At 39.5% G+C, this 15,445-nt stretch overlaps 1 protein-coding gene across 4 annotated transcripts in view; it reads left to right on the top strand.

Moving 5' to 3' along the window:
• Positions 1 to 383: 383 nt before the first annotated feature.
• ncoa2 (nuclear receptor coactivator 2) overlaps positions 384 to 15,445 on the top strand; it is a 60,712-nt gene continuing 45,650 nt past the window's right edge. For 3 of the 4 annotated variants that reach the window (XM_083936288.1, XM_083936289.1, XM_083936286.1), the window contains exons 1-2: positions 593 to 712; positions 15,071 to 15,156. The gene's annotated coding sequence lies outside the window, so the exon portion shown is untranslated. Of the gene's footprint in view, positions 450 to 592; positions 713 to 15,070; positions 15,157 to 15,445 lie in introns of those variants that run through there. The other variant, XM_083936287.1, reaches the window with a different exon arrangement.

The raw sequence follows: 15,445 nt of genomic DNA, 5'->3' as shown, positions 1-15,445 counted from the left end.
ACCTAGGATATTGGGGTCATAGTTAGTGCCCACGTTTTAATAATACGTTTATTTGGAATAGACTAGCACCTTCTACAAAGTCAAAAAGTGCTTCGCGTGATGATAAATCAGTTCAAATAAGACCCAACCCGTAAAATGAGAAAGCAAACATATATACCAATGAAAATACATTTTAAAAAGACTTAAAGCCATTTAAACAAACTGATCAGTTGTGTTTATCTATCCATCTTGATTCTCATATTTCATTTCTTACTATTTTTTTTATTTAACTATTTAATTTAATTCTTGAAAGCTGCTCAACTGTGTCCTAAGAAACAATGACACTAAAGAGTTCTGACTCTGGCAGTCATGGTGCGGTGTTTGTAAGTAACTGTCAGATGGCTGTCGGATTAAATGTCAGCAGATAAACGCTGTTCGATCAAACATCAGGCATGGTGCCATCCTAACAGGTAAATCGCCGTAAGGGTTTTCTTCACGATCCCCGGCGGTGCTGAGTTGATACTGCTGGAGCCCCGTGATGTGGTTTGGTTTGGTGTGGGGGAGGATATAGCAGCTACCAGCCAGATAAACACTCAGCATTGGTTTTTGCACAGCAGGAGTAACATGGCGGCACAGTCAGCCAGCAGAAATGTTGTTTCACTACCGCGAAGGTCAGAGCGGCGTCTGATAAACGGAATTTAACAGCGAGGACACAGAAGAAAGTATTAAAACCGTAAGTAGCCACACGTGTTGGTGCTCCTTGTTGGGACGGGACCGTGGTGTTTTCGTTGTCTTCAGTCTCGGTTGTGTGTCTGTCTGGCACGGGCTCTCGCTTCGGCGTTAGCTTTATTAGCAAAGCGTTAGCTTCTTGGCTAAGCCCGCTGCCTGTGTCAATGGTGTTTTCTGCAGCAAACTCAATTAAGAGACGGGTCAGGCAGCGAGCTTGCAAGCGAGTTGTTGCAATGTTTGTCAGCCGTTTTTATTTGTTTTTATCCGGTGTAAAGTAAAAACCAATGTGGCGTGCAAAATACTTTCGTATGTCATTGTTTTTTTGTGCTGAGTTAGCGGGTGACCGTGCATACATATACACATACAACACCGGACGAAGTTCGCCAGTTATAGCAGAAAACGTTAGTTAGCATGCTAACTGTTTTAGCTGCAGGCTAGTCTGGCTGAATTTCAACGTCGTTGTCAAGAGTGTGTATATATATATATATATATATATACATGAGCGAGCCAGGACTGTTCTCACCACCATGTGTTTGAGCGGGGCTGGTAACCATGTTTGTTGTGGTATTATTAACTGGGCCTCGGTACCACTTGTAATGAATAAAGTAACGAAATATTTGCATTTTTTGTCAGGGTGCATTCTCAATTTCTTTGCTGAACTCATGTGTTTGGCTCTTGTTGCTATGCATTGTCGAGGTGCTCTACTACTATAGGCTAGTTAGCACCCCAGCTATGATTTTAGCACATAATTAAACCAGTAGCTTTCACACATTTGCCAAAAAGTATTTTAGAAAAGTTGTCCATGGACTTACAGCTGCACAACCCGTCGCTCTCTACGCTCAAGCTTGAAAGAGGAAAACAGTGTTTGCAGCCTGTTGTGGCATTGTTTTAAAAAAAAAAACGTCACAATAATTAGGTGGCAACACAATTACTTGGCTTTCACGTATACTTCATTGTGGAGTTATAGAGTAAGGAAAATGTAAAGGCACCCCACGCAGTATGGGGGGATGCAGCTTTAGAGGTCTGACTTGCTTTTGTTGAGCTTGTGTTGAGAGTGCAGTGCACTCCTTGTTAAGTGGCCCTCCTGCTTGACTGATTCAGGACTATATAGGCAGACAGCTTGTGTCATTGCAGGTAGTCATTGTCAACTCCATTCTCAGTAATGCTGCAGGAACGCATCTTGTGGAACCAGTTGAGCTGTTTCTGTTACATCACTCTGCCCACCTGATGGTGCACAGCACTCCTGTCACATCACTGATATGAGAGTTAACATGGCATATTGTTCATCTGCGGTTTGGCTGCAACTTCAGGACTTCTGTGACGATGTGATGGATTTCACTCAGATCCACTGGTAGTAATAGGTAAAGTACATTCTGCAAGCGGTATTTGTTTCAGATTTTTCATCAACAGCGCATTGTCTGCTAGCCACTTCAAACATACTCCTCCTGTCAGCCTCAGCAGCATATTATCTCCAAAGCATGGTGCCTAAAGTAACTGACTTATAAAAGTATGAACTCAAAAAGTAAAACCTCCTCTACCACAACTAACTGGATTTAAATTTTTTTATAGTATGTTAAGTGAGGACACATAGTATGTCACCCGTGACAAACCTCTCAGTTACAAAAAATGCAGTCCTGTACAGATGGAAGCATGCATTCCTACAGTAAGTAATGTTGCGTTTGTGTTATGGTATGTGTTCAGGTCGAAGCAAAGTAGTTTGTGTTAAGAACAACAGGGACTTTGCCTGTGACTGGTACACTGGGAAAATTGGTTTTGTGTCATTTCGACTGAAGCTATATAACGACTGTTTGCATGGTGACAGCTCAGGAATTTATGCGAGTGTGTATGCAGTGTATGAGTTTTTTTTCACACAGGCTTTGCACAGTGAGTGTAATGGGTGGTACATAAAAGTAATGCTCAGCCTGAACACATTGTAAACTACAGCTCTAGCAACAAATGGCAACAACAATAATGGCCAGCCTTTCACATGGTTCAGAAACAATCTTCATCCATGTCTTGCTCACTGGTTGTTTTACTCTTCAGTCTTTGCTCCAACTCTGTAATTTCCTTCACACAAAGCCATCATTCTTTATTTTTGTTGCCTATCCCATGTTCAACGTGAGTTCATAATTCCAATAAAATAAAGCAGTATTTTCCAGTACACTTTTAGAGAAGCCTCTCATCTTGTAATCACTGACGTTTGCCTAGTGATAGGCTTGCTTTGTTGCATCACCTGAGTGATACTGTGATTATTTGACCCTTGTTCTGTAGCATACGCTGCCAGTTCTTGGGCTGCTGTCTGTCACCGTTGGCCTAATATGATAGTCCACTAATGATTTCTTTGTACTGCAGCTCCCTTATGATGAATAATAATTTTTTGTTTTGATGTCAGATATATGCTTTGTGATTTATGCAGACTTTTCATGTGTTATGAGACAATCTTCACACTTTTGTTTGTTGTAAGCTTAAATGATAGACTAATCTCTGAAAAATGAACTAAAATCTCTCTCGCCTCTGCCTAACTCAATATAAGGGGGAAAAACATAAATTCAATTGCATAATTGTCATGAGCCCTGTATTTGGGCCTTCCAGTGATGTGTTATAATTGCTGAAGTTGTCTGTGATCCAGCATCTCAATATTTAATTTTATTTAATGTAGCCTAATTTAATTTTTTGGGGCAAGCTGTAGTGAGAATAATACTTGAGGTGGAAACTGTCTATCCCCAGATAGTCAGAACGGTCAGTCGTATCTGGGTATGATCTAAAGGATTTGCTCAGCAAATAAAATGGAAATGTTTTTGTATCGCTGTGAATGCACAGCATGACACAGATTGGGGTGAATACCTAAATCACACAAGTCCCCAGGTAATTCTGCCCCATTGTTATTGGGGCATTAAGCTTAACATCTTAACAACCAAAGCCCTATTCAAGCAGTTTAGGAGGAATGAACACGTCTTTAAAACTCACCTCTAGGTATTTAAACAAATCTACAACTGAAATGATTCGTAATTAAATACTCTATCAATAGATAAAATATTCTGCATCTTTTTTTGAAAATTATCATTCGCCCTAAACTCATTGCTGGGCCTCCTTTTAGTCAAATATTCCGATCAAACTACTAATGATCAATTTTACTCTCACTAAGAAGTGCCATGTTGTGGAGATCTTCAATGTAATGCTAAAGATGATTAATGTTTGACACACCTAACCATCAAAGAAAAACTTCTGTTTGAATTAGGACAAATTCCTTTTTAAACATATCAAGTTTTACTAGTTTACTACTCCGTTCCCCTTGTTTCCACACACTCCTCTTTGCTTACAACATTAAGTTGACTCATTTGAACCGAGCTGGAAAATGACATCCCTGTCTCTGCTGCTTAGTACGTGCAGCTCCTGAACAACAACATACCCCTCTGTCTCACACAGGCTCTTTAATGTGTACTCCTGTGTTCCTTTTTAAAAGCGCTGTCAAATGTCAACATCCAGCTGGATGTTGCTAAGTATTACTGCTCAAATCTGTAAATTTCACTCAAAGATGTTCGGAGAAACTATAAGAGTTGCCTTGTTTTTAAGGAAGACTAGTCTGACCAGACCAGTTAAATAGCACTAGATTTATTACCTTTTTTTGTCTTGACATTTTTTTTAAATTTAAAAAATAACTTTTGTTCAAACTGGAAGATAGACTCTGACTGAGCGTTAAGACAGGTTACACAAACGCACAAGAAACCATGTGGTAGCTTGTCGGGTTTAGATGTAACGGATCACACTACATTGTGTTATCTGTCCATCAAATGTTGTATAAGGGCCACAGTCTATTCTTGACATGATCACCGCTCCCCCTGGTATCTGTTTGCCTTGTCTCACTGGGCATCTCACCCTGCTGTCTGTGCGTTTGTGTTGTCATGGAAACAGCAGTGTGACAGGTCCTGGGTGGGCGTGAGGGATGAGCTGTGGGGAAATGGCCAGGTTTTTACAGCAAAGGGAGAGAGGAGGGGGAAATGAGGAGAGACGTCTAAAGTGAGGAAGAGATGGTTGATGGAGAGCTCAGAGGGCTTTGACATGGAAGAGGAGGAGCTGAAGTATTTACTCCCTCTCTGCTTCGAGGCATCTTGTCATTGTGTGTTTGAGCTGACCTCAAATCAGCCATCACATCTATCTTTGCTACAAGTTAAGTCCTGTCTTGTTAACAGCAGCCTTTACAGGATCTTTTTTGGTTCAACTGCAGAACTGAAATGATCCAAGTACAGTGCATGTCATAAGAGCTGGGATTCAAATTGATTTGCATGTGAATGATCCAATATCGGTTTATAAATCCAGAGATCGATATTGTAAGAGGCTCTAGCAGAATCTGTTTTAACGCTAGAGTGAAGATATTGTCATTGTATGAAACTAGACACCCTAAGGCACTGGTTCTCAAACTGTGGAACTTGTACTACTGGTGGTACTCAAGCTCTCTCTCTGGCAGTACGCAAAGGAAAATGTGAATTACTAAATTAAATCATACTAAGAAAATACTTAAACTTTTAAGATCTGTGAAATGTAATTTGAAATAAGTTCAGCATTTCCTGTTTTTGTTTCAATATCAGTTCGCTACGTAGTCATGCTCAAGAGCTAAACTGTGATGACAAGATAGTAAGCAAAGGTGAAATAATTGGTTTGAAAACACTGACATATCAGTTCTGATGCTACCCCTTCCTACAGCGTGGCTGTGGCTGAAGACAGTCAACAATAAATAATCTTCTGATTTGGAATAAACCTTCCTGAATCATGTTGGCCCACGCTGCTGTATTTTAACATTGGTCTTAGTTGTGGTACTTAGGAGAGAGCCTGATATTTTGAGGTGGTACGTCATGTACAAAGGCATTTATTGGTACCATGCTAGCTTGTTAGGAGGAGGGCTCAATAATGCAACACAATTCAATTTGTAATTAGTTATAAAAGAAAACCTTCTGTTTTAAATGTAAATATTAATATTTTACTTATGCACCAGGTCAGAAGGTTTCTCTACAATTTACACCATTAGTTCTCTGAGAATCTCTTTCATATCCAAGCAAAATTGATATTGTAACTGAAATATTCCTAATCGATTTTAGGAGATCAATGGCGATACTAGGGAAAATCATAAAATTGTAGCTATTCATCAACTACTCAATTGGTCTCTCTAGATTAACTAAATTGTCCACAGTGCTCTGAGAGCGCTCTACCTGGTGGAGTTGTCCACCAAAGGGTGCAGGAGGTCAAGTTCCCTCATAACTGCAAGTAATCGAGGAAACGATTCCTCACCCCCATCCTTAATTCCTGTGACATCATAGTTGATTGCTATGTTGACAGCAATAATTGAGCTCAAATTTTCTCTTGGATAACTTGCGCCTTAAGTGTTTGGCTATTAAGTGTTCAGATTTGTGATGAATGGCCATTTGAAGAGTACACTTCTCAAAAGTAACATTCAAGAACATTTAAGCTCTATAGGAAGAAAAGCACTGTTCAAGTGTCCTTGACTTGTCTGTGGTTCTTTTTTCTGGTGGGTTAATTCCCTATGGCCGTCGTTTTTGTTTCAGAATGATATGATGTAGTTATTTGAATCTGTAATGTTTTTAAAAACTGAGATTTGTAACACCACACCATGGGCTTCCTCCTGCTCTACTCCCATGGAGACTTCACCGGGGCTCCAAGGATCTTGAGGCTCACAAGCAATCCAATGATTTTGACGGTCCACGCTCCTCCACTTATCTAGGTCAGCTACAGCAAAGTGCATATTGATCTTCCAAGCTAAATAATATTGTGGTGTCTACTGCTCATTGCTAAGAAGGTGCCCTCAGCCAGTTTGGCTTGAACAGAGGAGACAACAGAGGTCACATGACTATGTGACAATGCTCCCGCAGCTGTTTTCCCTGGTTGTGAGGCAGGTATTGCTTAGCTGTACAATATGGTAGCTCTAATAGCTGTTACTATTTAGGTACTCAGTGCCTCATTTTCATTCACACTATCCACAGTCATCATTGAAGTGATTGTGGTATTAAAATGTACAATATAAAGAGTCGTTATTCAAACATAGAGGTTATAAAGTGCTTTATTGAAATGCATAAACACTGAAAAAATGACAAAGGTGGACCATAAAGGTACAAGATGATATCATCTAAATTGATTCATTACCATATAGAGTTGTACATATAGGTTATGGATGGTGCTTTTTAATTCTGTCTCGTGTGAGTGGGTGAATTTCTTTCCCCTTTGCCACAACGTGTTGGTGGCACTGGGTGCTAGCATGTGGTTGGCACCTTTCCCACAGCCCAGGGTGGAATCCTTGGCACCGAGGGAGGGAGAGAAAACTTGGATTGAGCAAGCTTCCTGCTGGAGTTGGGCGGGTGGTCCAAAAATATGCAGCGTGAATCTGCCCTGAAAAAAATCTGGTATACCATGTTATTCTGGAATGGAGGTAAACGGCACCATGCCAGGCTGGGCTAAGATGGTATGCAATGACATGTGCAGGGCAGCAGCATTTCTCACTCACTTGTCATAGAGCCAGAGGAATGTGGGGATTCAGTTTCAGGCATTTTGTTTCTGTACACATTGTGAGGGTCAAACTCTGACCAGCATGATCTCTCTCCCTCTGTCTCTGTCTCTCTCTCTATCGCTCTCTCTCTCTCTCTCTCTCTCTCTCTCTCTCTCTCTCTCTCTCTCTCTCTCTCTCTCTCTCTCTCTCTCTCTCTCTCTCTGTCTCTGTCTCTGTCTCTGTCTCTCTCTCTCTGTCTCTCTCTCTGCTGACTCAGAAGTGTTCCTTCAGTGACCTATAATATGGTTTTGCTCGCTTTATCTTTACTGTTTTGAGCAGGGTAGGGAATCTCCTTAGCTGACCTGTGTTTTCCATCCATATTGTACAGTTCAGGTACACCGTAGGTTAAGATCATGGCTAAATTAAGCACAACCTCATCAGTCCAAGTACTTGTTTTCCTTTTATGAATCACTGAGAGCATGAAATGCTGCACAGGTTCATGAGCCTCACATCACGCCCAGTTAACTCCCACAATTAACCATAAATGGTGAGTGAAACGAATAGGTGAACATGATGTGCATGTAAATTGGCTCTACAGCACGTTACCTGATGGACATGCAGCCGTGTCTGACAGGTTATGTTTTCAATTAACAAGTAATCTAGTTTTTTCAAATAGTCATTAAATCCAGCGTGATATCATAAAACGACTGAGAAATAGAACAAAAAACACTCTGTACAGTTACGTAGCACAGGGTGTACTAATTGCTAATATGATAAATGTGTTGTTAGGGGTAATAGTAATAGAGGTAATAGTAATGACATAGAATTCCACAGGTCTTGAATGTGGGATAGAGGATAAAGAAAGCTTTTTTTCCACCTTCCCCCAGCAATGACCAGGCACTACATATGTTTTAGAAATTGAGATGCCATGAGCTCACCCGCATCACTAAAAGGGCAGCTCTTTTCAGTCAATTGGGTAATGATGGTGAGCTTAAGGCCATTTTTTGTCTTTGCTAACACAATGAGAATTAATTCCTGGTGCTTACATTTCAGAGCATTTCGAAGGATGATCTTTTGTAATAACATTTTTTCTCTCATTTGGGTTTTTATGTATTCGTGGTGATTCTTATCAGCAATAACTGAAATTCTGCATAATTTAATTGTATATCTGCCACTCCATTAGAAAAAAATACTTAGATTTGTCACACATAGTGTGTGTTTGGTTGCATTTCAATTTCCTTCTATTCAGGCCTTTACTCTAGAGATGTGTGGTTTTGGCACCTGAAGACGTGGCTCGTCTAAACAAAACCGCCTCCCAATTCATCTGGCAGTGGAGTGCAAAACAAAGGCACTCATTGGAGAGGAGATTACACAGGAGAGGCACAGCCATGACATTTGACTGATGCTCCTGCTACAGAAGCAGATAATATCTTAATTGATCAACTCAGCGCAGGGTGGCTGGAGTTCTTTGACCCTTAATAGGTTACAGGAGATGAAAGAATTAAGTCATCTCAGATGTTATCACACAGTATAGTTTCTCACAACCAATACATGGTTATCATTAAAAATGGACTTGGAAAATGGAATGTATAATATTCGACCAGAGTTTGCAAAGTTATTAATTGGACTCTTTCAGTCCCACTGTAACACGATGGTGAACTTATGATTTGTATCATACAGAGAAACAAAACCGCTAAATCGCACATGGCAAGCGGGACACCCGGCCAGATAGATACCACTGTGTCTCAACATAGCTGTCAATGACAACTGTAGGTGGATTTCAACATTATACTGGATACATCTCAGCGGATCTACCTAAAACATGGGTGTTGTTATTATAAGTTATTTCACTGAAAAACATCGTTATGGCTCCTATTAGTGACTTTTTCAGTCAAGGGTAAATAGCCATAGTTGTATGGTCTGCCTGACCTGGCTGTCACTGAGTGTTTCTGCAGCGGACTAAATGGAGAGAATGACAAAGAGAGGGAGAGAAGGCTGCTTCACTTTGCTCTTTGCTCTGTCTGGTCCAATTACATGTTCCACTGTCAGAGTAGCAGCACTCTTAATCAGGTAATGCTAGGGTTTAATGTCATCCCCCTAAACATGCTCTACAGATTATTGCCCTTCTCACAAGTTGGTTCAATGGAGCAGACAAAAACTATGGACCTCTTCTTTTCCTATCTACTTTATTCTACCTAATTTAAATCCAGATTAAACCACTTTTGTTTAGTTGTGTTTTGCAAATTTGTGAGGCGCTGTATGCTGTATGTGTATGTCGGCTGTGAGTCTGAGCATTGGCCTGTCACATTGTCTCAGTCTATGGCTGATAAAGTGACATAGTTGTGTCAGCTGATCTCCTCTTCCCCTCCCCTCTGTTGCTAACATGGCACCTCCTTATCCTGCTTCTACTGTATAGCCTCAGGCCTCCATGGGAACTAATTCCTTACAAACTGTGACAGGCAATGAAAGATGTCGGACACACACACATACACAGGCATAATAGATATAAATTTTATGTGCAGACCAGTAACAAGATGAGCTCCAAATCATCTTAAAAGCATTATGCAATCAGCTACACAAATTGTTCTTTCTGCACACACCCCTTCTCACTCTCTTAACACTGCATTTTCCTGACTCTTCGAGCTACACACACACATTTACTTTCTCTTGTCATTATGACTCACCATTTTTGCAGCACAACTTATCCGTCTCATAATAGTGCATAAACATATGTGTTTACTGTCCCTGAGGTCACAGCTGAAGGAGCTAGCTGTTGCTATTCAAGCAACAGATGTGAGGGCACCTGGCACAAGCTTGCATCTGCTTCAGAGCAGCCCATTGAAATCTGCTGCCACATCAGTGCCAAGGTGTACTACAGTTATGAGGATCTCTGTGTTGATGTCACCAATAATACTAATAATGATTTTCAGTCAAAATGGCACACATCTTTAGGAGCCACCTTCTTCATACCACTCTTTACTTTAATGTTGAAAACAAAAATTCAATTTGACATTTTTTTGCTTTAGACTCGAAGACTCTTGCTACAGTACTTCAATGAGATATACTTGGAACATTATTACCTAATACTTCAATGTTTTTTAATTGGCTTCATGAATTAAAGTTATATATGGGTTCTAATGCTGAAAGACGAGTTTGTGCCCTTTTTATGCCTTTTCGCAAGCACCAGCTGTGGCCAGAAGTATTGTGTTTTCATCTTGCCAGAAAAAAACACTTAATACCTTTTTCATTAAATACCTGCACTACATATATTATGTAAGTCTGTGCAGACATGGATGTAAACTACAACTGGTTGACTTGTTGGCGGAGGCGTACAACCACTAGCAGTAATTCTAGTTTGCATGCACTGTTTGGTTTACACTTTGAAGTAACCATGCTCTGAGTACAAGCAGGGATAGAAGTGCATTCTTTTTTATATATTGAAGAGTGTTGTGTCTTTCTTGAACAATGAATGTGGTATTGTTTATGTAGACTAATGTTTGTTCCTTCTACAGTGTGCACGATGCATCACGATGCAACTTAGCCTAAAACCTGAATATGAATATTTTTACACTATGTAAAAATCCATCTGCAAAAAAATCTTGCACACAAAATCTGTGTTTTATTTAGTTGACGTGTGAAACAAAATGCCATTTTTTTCACTTTCAGATTATGAGGAGGATTTAAAACTATATAGGTCAAATTGAAATTGAGGTCATACTCATATTCAGATGAAGATGGCAAGTTAAGAGGGCAGTAAGAGTTTTTTTTTTTAAGATTTTTTTTCGGCAGTTTTCCAAGCCTTTATTAGATAGGACAGACAGGAAATGGGACGTGAAGGGGGGTGTCATGCAGCAAAGGTTGGACTCGAACCCACATCTTAAAGAAGGTCTGCGAAAAGGTTAACAAAATACCAACTCTTCTATATCTATAAAGCTGTTCCTGATCATGGCTGTCATGTTATGCTTTACAGATGTACATTAAACATCTCTCCAGAGAAACCAAGTTCAACCACATCCCACTAATTTTGCATCACCACTGGCTTAAATGGGTGTCAAGTTGCTTGTTCTGGGGCATCCCAACACAACTGAGACAGTAAGTTTTAGATTGTTTATAACAAGTGCCATTGCCAGTCCATGAGTTTAAACCTGCTTTTAAAACAATACTTCTTAACCTTTAAGCTGTCACAAGCCCCATTTCTGGCAAAGTATGTATACTTTTGTCACCTTGTGACTTATACATATGGTGAATTCTTAATCTTTGTTTGTCAGAATAATCTGATTCTGTGTTTTACCACACCTCACAGTTGCTCCTTTGCAGCCTTCGTAGATTTCAAAAAATCAATAGATTATTGGTTAGGATGAGGGTCTTGACCCAACCTTGGTGTAACTAGAGCGAAAAAGCCAGGTGTTTTCATTAGGATAGACATCAGCCTTGATTCTTATTGAATTGGAGGCCATTAGTGGACCATTCAAAAGGCACCCAGTAGGAGCTCCATTGGTTTTTAGCCCTTCGGTGACCTGGCCATTATGGTCAATTTCTAGCACATGAACTATATACCCTTTGTGCCATCTGAACCCGATTAGCTGGCTTATTAGCATTGTTATACCAGCCTGAGTGACAAAGCCTTTTACTCAGATGGAGTTCATTGGCAACTCTGGGGGAAAAGAAGGGGTTTCAACTACTCATAATGTTTGGTTTCTGCCTACTCCCCATGAAGAATCTGCTTCCGTCAAAAGAAATGCCAGTCGTATTGATGGGAGTGAATTACATTTAAAGCTGCATGAACTGGGAGGTGAAATCTGTTGTCCTCACTCAGTTTATGGTGTTTTTCTGTTCACTTTTCTAATTTCAAAACTCACTTGATTCATTTTGTCACAAACATTGAGGATAGTGTGAGATTGTGCGCTGCATAATGAAACAGCCTATTACCAGTTATGGTTTAATTGGCTGCACTCTGTTTATGTGGAGCTTGAACTTTTCACCTCCATGGTCTTTCACCTCCCCTTAAATACCAACAGATGGTTAGACTGTGAGTGTTTTTGGTTTTTTTACTTTTTGAAACAGGCTTGACTTTAATTTACAATTAGCTGTATTGATTGTGACTCGCCAGTATTCAGGGTAACATGAAACTCAATTAATGTTGCCGCTGAAGCTCAGTGACAGTCTTGGCAGGGTTGAGTGTTTTTGTTTAGGTTACAGCATGTGTCATTCAACACTAGCGTGCCAAGTAGAATAGCCCTTCAAGGATGAAGAGTTCCTCAAGTCTTTCATGAGGATGATTTGCACACTTGCATGCAGGCATATTGGCTCCCCTACTTCTGGTGTGACTTGCCACTGGCCTTGGATAACACCACTAATGTCAGTAGCAGGTCCCCATCCCTATCAAAGGGAGTGTTTGCATGGCTCTGCTGGTCTAATATGCGAGTGGAAATGTAACTAGGTATACAGATGCAATTATTGCTCGTAATACAATATTTGTTTTTTGTTGCATGATATGATAACTAGGCTGTGATTCCTTTTTTATCCTGTGCACTGTTGATTGATTCTATGAGGGAAAACACGATCATTAAATTGATCTTCTAAGCAATTACAATTATAAACAAATACTCATCTCATTGTAAAAATCTATCACTTTTTGATCCAGTTTAGACAGTTTAAAAATGATTACTGTTAAACTAGCTCAATGGAGTGTTTTCACACTCTGCCTTATTCTGTCACTCAGTCCACAGATCAAGAGCCGGACTGAGACTGAGCATGTGACAGCATTAAAGCTCAGAGGAAATTCCTCCAGAGGATGAGAACTAAGAGCCATACAGGAAAAAGAAAAGGAGAAGGAGTTGAGATATACACAGCTATGAGATTTCAATAAAAATATGAAATTGTCTAGCATTTATGACATGCATATCAGCTATTTTATACATTTTTACTCTACATGATGATTAGTCCTATGCATGTTTAAACATGAAATCTTTTTATTTTTTTCATTTGTAGTCACCTTCCCCGACTCATCACAGATTTCAGCTGTCGAGTGTATGGTGTGCAGCAGTTTAGACTACTGAGTATCACCTTTCCGCATGGCTTCTAGCATTGGCATTGTGCAGGGTTCAATGGGGGAATCGGTTTACTCTCCAGTTATGTCAGCACATGACATCACGTGAGTGCATTCCTCAGCTGGCTTACTTGGCAGGTATTTGGTAGAAATCACCCAAGCTGAGAGGCACTGGCTGGCTCTCCCTCCATCATGGAGTGCAAGTGGAGCTCTTCCACGGAAGTCTTCCATTGGGAGCTTTTTCCAGCATAGCCAAATAGCCTACAACAGTCCCTTTACTAGTTGCGTTCTCTAATTATCCAAATGGGAATATAGTTTAAAATTGAAACTTTTCTCCTGTCTAATTAATTGTGATTAAAAGGGCACACTGTGTTCCACGTCATAATGGGCTTTGTGTTCCCAGAGGAGATAAAAAGACTCTGTAGACAAGACTTGCAGCTCAATGCTAACTTAATGCAAACAGTTAGATCATTTGTTATGAGTTTGAAGCACAAAGTAAGTTGGTTGAAAAAGGCTCGACATTTTGGTGCACATAACAAAATCTATACCAAGACACTTTACATATAGAGAAGGTCTAGACCAGTCTGATTGCACTCACATAATTAGGGCCCAACCTACATTTTTGAGATTGATACAGATTTTTTTCGAGGGGAAAAATTCACCGATTACTGATCTAGTGAATTTTCCAAAATAGACCTTACCAAGTGGATTGTTTACCGATATTGATCTGCAAAGGTATTTTTATTAAAGAAAATGAATAATAAAGAATATTAGAGAATATTTAACATTATATACACTGTATTACATTTAAACCAATTAAATAAATTAACCCTGAGGAAATAAAGTATAGATGAAATATTAGCTAAATAAACATCATGATTAGTATCAGTCAATTGCTGACCTGCTGTTTTTTTAAAATAAAGGATAAATAAAAAAGAAATAGCTAAATAGTATTATATGTTCAGTATCAATCCATTGCTGAAAATTAAATAAATAGCTAGACTCTATGACACTATTCCTAAATCACCCCACGTATAGTTTTCTGCATCATGTTCTGTTAAAAAGGTTTTCACATCCGCACATATCACAAAACGACCGATGGGTAAGTGATGGGCCAATATCAGCCAACCTATGTATCAGTCTGTTTCTACTTATAATACATAAGTACAGCACTTTGTAAAGAAAAAAGTTACTTCAACACAATTAGCCATTTTCAACGGTGTATTGTAACTCAGTCAGTAAACATTACTCAGTGGGGCTCAGCTGTGAGAACTCCAGGTGTTATTTGTGTACAGTGTTGTGTAGTGTAGCATTACTTTGTTTATATAGTTTTTCTATGCAGATCTTGTGCAGTTTTCACTATAGGAGTAAACAAATTAGCTCTGTGTGTGAGAAGTGGTTTCACTGTGAGGGGTTATTGTTTTCAAAATATTCTTTTGAAGCATTGTTATTTCAGGACAGTGAATGAAAGCAATACAAATAAAAGAACATAACATTTACTAACATTGTTAGAGCTGAAACAATCAATTAGTTGATCAACAATTGGCAACTGTTTTGATAATCATTTTTGCAAAATTAACAATTTTAGCAAAACGATTAAGAAGAAAATAATCAGAGGATGAATCAATAATAAAAACAAGTTGCAGGCCTTAATGTATTACTGTTCAATTTGTAAGTTTGTAACTCTTAAAGTACATAAATGAAACAGCACATTTCTCAGTACAATCTTAAAGCACCCCCCTACTATACACTGTTCTACCTTTGTGATGAGAGTTGTGCTGATTCACACTACATCCCAATTGTGCTGTTATTTCTTTCAGCAGGGAGACGTGGATGATGCTTAAAGGTTTCCTAGCATTACCCTCATGCAGCAATGGCCTGAGGGACTCTCTGGACTGAAACCAAGGTGAGAAGCATAGCCACATCCAACACCTTTTACGAAACTGTACTGTGCATTGTGTCAAATGGACACTCCAGTCAACACACAAAATGAACAGCTGTACAGATGATGCAAAGATCTAATCTAAAAAATGATTTAAAAAAAGTATGTCTATGAAAACTATCTGTATCTCCCCTCATGCAGCAGTTGTTTTATATGCTTGTGTCTATATGGTAATAACTGGGACCTGCCACCATTATTTCTGCGAGGTGTTGTTACTTTACAGTTCATAGATCACAAGCTCACGTATGAGTCC

This window comes from Echiichthys vipera, assembly GCF_963691815.1.
Source record: "Echiichthys vipera genome assembly, chromosome: 21".
NCBI classification, from domain to species: domain Eukaryota; kingdom Metazoa; phylum Chordata; class Actinopteri; order Perciformes; family Trachinidae; genus Echiichthys; species Echiichthys vipera.
This window is presented reverse-complemented; position numbering and strand designations above follow the sequence as displayed.